A 6,516-nucleotide genomic window follows, 5' to 3' on the forward strand; every position below is an offset into this window, starting at 1 on the left:
TTGCAATATCTTCCATTCCAAATGCAATACAACGAAACCGCCATAGTAAAAATTTTTCCTACGTTATAGTTCTTTCATTTGATACCAATTTCATTACTGGCCGCCAAACGTCCAATATGCCCATTCTCCTTTATGTTGATGCCAAAAAAAAAAACAATGGTTTCTTTGGTTTTATTGCAATATTTCTACACAAAAACAAGCTTGGAACAAGCTTGAGTTAAAATACCTATAACATTCTTGTGTGCTTTAAAATTTCAATAGTTTCAAAAAAAAAATGGTACTCTTAAAAAAGTTATTGCCGATTAAAGAGATAAAGGACCATTAAAGCAGAAATACAATCACGCTTTGCCAGACGCGTCATCGCGTTACGTTGAGAAATCCTCAAAGCGCGCTTCTGTCACTTTGACTTCGAATAGCTGATTGAAACCTAAAATCTGCTGTCAAATAAAAAAAACACAGTCACTTACAAAATTATTGGGCCAAGTCTTTATCTTGATTTAAATGTGGAAAAATGAAGAAGGATATTAATGTGTTTAAAAAATGTATAGAAACTTGTTTATTCTTTAATCGTATAGTTATAAAAACAAAACCAATCAAAATAAATTGTTTTCTAAACAGAACAAACAATAAAACTCAGTCTAGAACATCATTAAATTATTGTTGTTTTTAATACGTAAATTGTTTTGATTTAAAATATCTCGATGTCGTTTTTTTGTGCAAAATCTATATAGAGAAATTAAAAAACACACCTAGGTTTGCAATAATTTATTTTTTTTGTATTCACATTTGGCGCAATAATAATGTGGGTGACTGTAACTATGTCTGATAAATGTCAGAAAGCGAGCAAAAGTTCAGTCTGGTTGAACTTTCGCTCGCTTTCTTACGTTTCCTTACGTTTGTCAAAAAAAGCGTACGTAAGAAAAGCGTCATTGTGGGAGGTTATACAGATTTCGTATGGGTGAACTTTTGGCAGTTGTCAAAATCGACGGCAAAGCGTGAAAGCTGCAACACAATCACGCTTTGCCGTCGATTTTGACAACTGCGAAAAGTTCAACTATAGGAAATCTGTGTATCCTCACACAATGACGCTTTTCTTACGTACGCTTTTTTTTGACAAACGTAAGGAAACGTAAGAAAGCGAGAAAAAGTTCAACCAGACTGAACTTTTGCTCGCTTTCTGACATTTAACAGACATAGTTACAGTCACCCACATTATTATTGCGCCAAATGTGAATAAAAAAAAATAAATTATTGCAAAACTATGTGTGTTTTTTTCTCTATATAGATTTTGCACAAAAAAACGACATCGAGATATTTTAAATCAAAACAATTTACGTATTAAAAACAAAAAAAAATTTAATGATGTTTTAGACTGAGTTTTATTGTTAAAAACAATATATTTTGATTGGTTTTGTTTTTATAACTATAGGATTAAAGAATAAACAAATTTCTATGCATTTTTTAAACACATTAATATCCTTTTTCATTTTTCCACAATTAAATCAAGATAAAGACTTGGCCCAATAATTTTGCGAGTGACTATGTTTTTTTTATTTGACAGCAGATTTTATGTTGCAATCAGCTGTTCAAAGTCAAAGTGACAGAAGCGCGCTTTGAGGATTTCTCAACGTAACGCAACGAAGCGACGCCCTAAAGCGTGAAAGCTGAAACACAATCACGCTTTAGGGCGTCGCTTCGTTGCGTTACGTTGAGAAATCCTCAAAGCGCGCTTCTGTCACTTTGACTTTGAACAGCTGATTGCAACATAAAATCTGCTGTCAAATAAAAAAAACACAGTCACCCACAAAATTATTGGGCCAAGTCTTTATCTTGATTTAATTGTGGAAAAATGAAAAAGGATATTAATGTGTTTAAAAAATGCATAGAAATTTGTTTATTCTTTAATCCTATAGTTATAAAAACAAAACCAATCAAAATATATTGTTTTTAACAATAAAACTCAGTCTAAAACATCATTAAATTTTTTTTGTTTTTAATACGTAAATTGTTTTGATTTAAAATATCTCGATGTCGTTTTTTTGTGCAAAATCTACATAGAGAAATTAAAAAGCACACATAGTCTTGCAATAATTTATTTTTTTTTATTCACATTTGGCGCAATAATAATGTGGGTGACTGTAACTATGTCTGTTAAATGTCAGAAAGCGAGCAAAAGTTCAGTCTGGTTGAACTTTTGCTCGCTTTCTTACGTTTCCTTACGTTTGTCAAAAAAAGCGTACGTAAGAAAAGCGTCATTGTGTGAGGATACACAGATTTCCTATAGTTGAACTTTTCGCAGTTGTCAAAATCGACGGCAAAGCGTGATTGTGTTTCAGCTTTGATTGTGTTTCAGCTTTGATTGTGTTTCAGCTTTAAAGTTCTTAAAAATATTTTTGGTGAAAGGGTGTTTTTTTCCGTTTTATTATAATAGCTGACATAAATTTGGTTGATTTTTTAAAATTAGTTAAAAAGTTTCGTTTAAAGGCTTAACTACATTGGCTCAAAAAGTGAAAAAGTACAAAAGTGAAAATTTTCAATCGCATTTTTGTATAGTTTTTCGGCCTGAAAAATTAAAACAAATGATGCAGAAAGCTTATTTTTTGGTCTAATAAACAATTTGTATACCTACTCTTTTCCACAAAATAATTGCGCTAGCCAGAAAAAAATATTTTCACTTTTGTACTTTTTCAATAAGTGGTGTATGTAGTTAAGCCTTAAGAAACGTAAAGTGTGTCTATAAATGTATCTTGAGTGAAAGGGTGTTTGTTTAAGATATGACGAAAATCATAATTAGTTCCACAAAAATTGGGATAAAAACAGTAGGTACCCCAATACAAAATTGGTAGAAATGTTTCATTTATAACAGAAATTTAAAATCTAAGCAGTCTATAAAAATATTTTGGGTGAAATGGTTTTTTTGCGGAAATAAGGAAAATTAGCAATAAGTCAAATAAAATTAATGGTGTAGGTAAATTGTACCCCTACGAGCAAATTTGAATCTATTACTGAAAAAACTAAGTAGGTAGCTTAACGGATACAACGGTTGACACCCCCGATTTGTGTACTAATTGTTGGCACCCTTCATGCAATAAAGCATTTCTCACACTTCACGGAGAAAAAAGACCACATAGAAAAAAGCGGATTTCTGTATGGTTTTTTGCTAAGATGACTGCCACCTTAAATAAGATGACAAATCGCATTAATTTCTTGAATGCGCAATTAAGATGATCTCCACCTTAATTTAAGCGAAAGATCATCTTGTTTTTATGTGGAAACACTTAAAGAAAAAAAAAGAACTGGCATCCAGTGGGGATCGAACCTACAACTGTTTGGTCATTAGGCGATTGCCTTACCACTAAAGCTTAAGTTTGACTATAATTTTAAAATTTTAATTTTTTGTTGGTTTTTTTAAAGATGAAAATTCACATTAAAATAAGATGAAGTTCACATTAAATGTAACTGAGTTTAAGTGGAATCACCTTATTTTAAGCGGATATCACCTTATTTTAAGGTAGTGAAATTTAATGTGCGCATCATTTTATTTTAAGGTGCCCTTTTTTTCTCCGTGTACTATGTCCAGGCACAAAAATTAATGATTTTTTTCATAATGTGTATTAATTCTCCACAATTTTGCATTTTTATTCAGGTTTATTCCATTTTAGTTCCTTTTATTCAGTGAAAAATTAAAACCTTTCTATGTCCGTGAAAAATGTGCCAAAAATACAGTGTTCCTGCTAAGGACACTTAATTTCGTAACTGTCCAGATATCTGCATTTTTATTCTGGTTTTAGAGATATGTATCTATTGTAATTTTCTCAAAAACGGCGAATTTTTATATTCACACCTCAAAATTGACTCTCCCGTGGGCAAAATTTGTTTCCGCTTCGCGTTTGGCTTGTGCAATTTAAATAGATTCTCATGTGAGCAAATTTTTTTCCACTTCGCTTTCCGCCAATTAATTGGGACTTATTTGTTTTTAATCTCCATGTGATTATTAATTAGCCCGCTTTGTTTGCGAGATAGTTTCCCAAATAAGTGATGATTATCAACATGAGACTCCAAACTAATATAGTCCAATAAATGAAGCTAAAAAAAAGGGGGTTACCCTACAAAAGGTCCGGTAGTTCTAAATTTTTGATATGTTGTTAGGTATGGTTAGTAGATAGAAAAACCAAATTTCCACAACCACGCCCCCTCCGCCCCCTTCAGCATCACCGAAAAACCATAGAAATCTGGCACTTTTTTCACTTTTATGCCCATAACTTTCTTCTGGTGCATTTTATTGAAAAAAAGTTGTTGGTAGACTTGTAGAAAACATAATTTCCTACGAAAATGACCTTGGTAGTATTTTTATAAATCCAAAAACAACGAAGTTATGAAGCTTCCAAAAACATGTAAAATTTCGGATTTTGCAATATTTTCAGTTTCTTGTCACTTAACAGTGCTATAACTCTTTAACAATTGACTTTTACGCAAAAGTCTTCATAATCAATCTTATAGACAATTTAATTACCTAAAATAAAATGTAACCCACTTCGATTTTGTGAATCAAATAACCGAGTTAGGGCTAAAATAGTAAAAAAGTATTTTTAATAGTTTTCGACACTTTTTGAATTATCCATTAAATGTATAATTTGTATCCCACAAAAGGTCGGGTGGTTCTTATTTTATATTTAATCAGGTTTTAATGGTAGATTGAAAAAAAATTCATAGCCACGCCCCCTCCGCCCCCTTAACCATACTCCAAAAACCAATTCTGCATTTTTTCAGTTTTATGAAGTTTCATATATGAGTTGATGAGTTGACAAGTACGATTGAAGGAGGTTCAGCTTTATTGCTATATACAACAGGGTGGTCCTTAGGAACAAAAATTGGGGACGCCCCCTAGAGTGGTTCCAAATCAGGAAAAAAAAGCCCTAATTTTTTCAAATTTGTATTCCTAACCCTTCCTGACCATATTTAATTAAGAAGTTTATATCAAAAATCCGCCATTTACCCAACACTGGACACAGAATATCGCCCTTGCTATAGTAACTTCTTATCAAAATAGGGCCAGGAAGGGTCAGAGATAAAAATTTGAAAAAAATAGGGTATTTTTTTTCCTGATTTGGAACCAATCTAGTTGGCGTCGCACTCAATTTTCGAAAAAGAGTAAAATAAGGACCACCCTAATATACAACTATCAATCGGAAGTTGATACAAATTTAATTTTAATATCTTATTACTTAATTAAAAAAAGTTTTGAAAGCAGAGAATGGTCCTAGTCGTTATAAAGAAATCTAATTACAAAATTCCAGTTGACCAGTTTTCCTATAATTTTGGTTTAAAAATCCAAAATTTCAGTATTTATCAACAATCGATTGACAGTTGTAAATCACAATACGGGTGATTATAAAATGGATAATAAAACAGTCAAATCCTGTTTGCCTAAGAAGTATGGAGAAGGTTAAAAGGTTGAGAGTAGTCAAAGCAGCCGCAGGCACAGTTTTGGAAGTCATTCGGTCTAAAGTTTACAATACAGATGAGTACCCTTACCCATCCTCTATTTTTTGAAACTGTAATACTGAAGAATAAGAGTGGCCCTTTGTATAAATGGAAAAGGAAATGTTTGGCCTTATCCCATGCTGTTATAGCTGCTGCTCGTCCCCCTTCAAACAATAATAAGTGTATATGTATAGGAAGGTCCTGAGCTTCTCATTTATATGATTACATCCCTTGGCTTGTCATCAAATCACCACGAGGCGCAGCTACTTTAAGTTTCTACTATCATGCAACCACAACCACCCCTGATTCAACTCGAACGTAAGGATGCTTTCTTCCAGTTGCGCCAGAATTAGTATCTAAAGCAGGTACCATAGAGCTTCAAAGATTTTTGAGGAAGACATCGACTTACTATACCTAGGGCAGAGAACGTGTATGTACCTTCGAAAACCTGGGAGGATCAATTTATCTGATGAATTCTCCATTTTTCACATTCAATTCTATGGAGAATGTCTTATTCATGCCATAAGTGAATGTGACACCACCTCAAACATCTTTGTTTTCGGAAAAAAACAAATTTTGCAAAATGTTTCAAAAACCCCTCTGCTCTTGAAGCTGCAGAGAAGCTAAGGACCCAAATGCCAGAGATCAGAAAGTATCGGAGGCGGAAGAACATATCTTGTTGGCTTTGTATGGAGAGGACAGTAGTCAATCTCTAAGCTCTCTTCGATATTTCAAATTTATGAGCAGTTCAACTAACTTAATTTGTGCAAACTACCGCGTACAACAGATTCAGCACACTTTCATTTCCTCCGGACTTATCACCAGATCATGGCGTGGATGGGTATTGAGAAAAACCTCTGGAATGGGGCTGGACGAGAGGATGCCACGTATTGCAACCCATTAAAACTGTGCAAGATCCTGCTCCCCAAAAATTGATGAAAGCTGTGTCATGCAAATACCTATGTGCCTAGATGCATGGGAGCTGGCAGATGCAGGAAAGGGGGACTTAAATGTTCCACATTCTGTAAGTTT

Source organism: Episyrphus balteatus, chromosome 3, assembly GCF_945859705.1.
Source record: "Episyrphus balteatus chromosome 3, idEpiBalt1.1, whole genome shotgun sequence".
NCBI lineage: Eukaryota > Metazoa > Arthropoda > Insecta > Diptera > Syrphidae > Episyrphus > Episyrphus balteatus.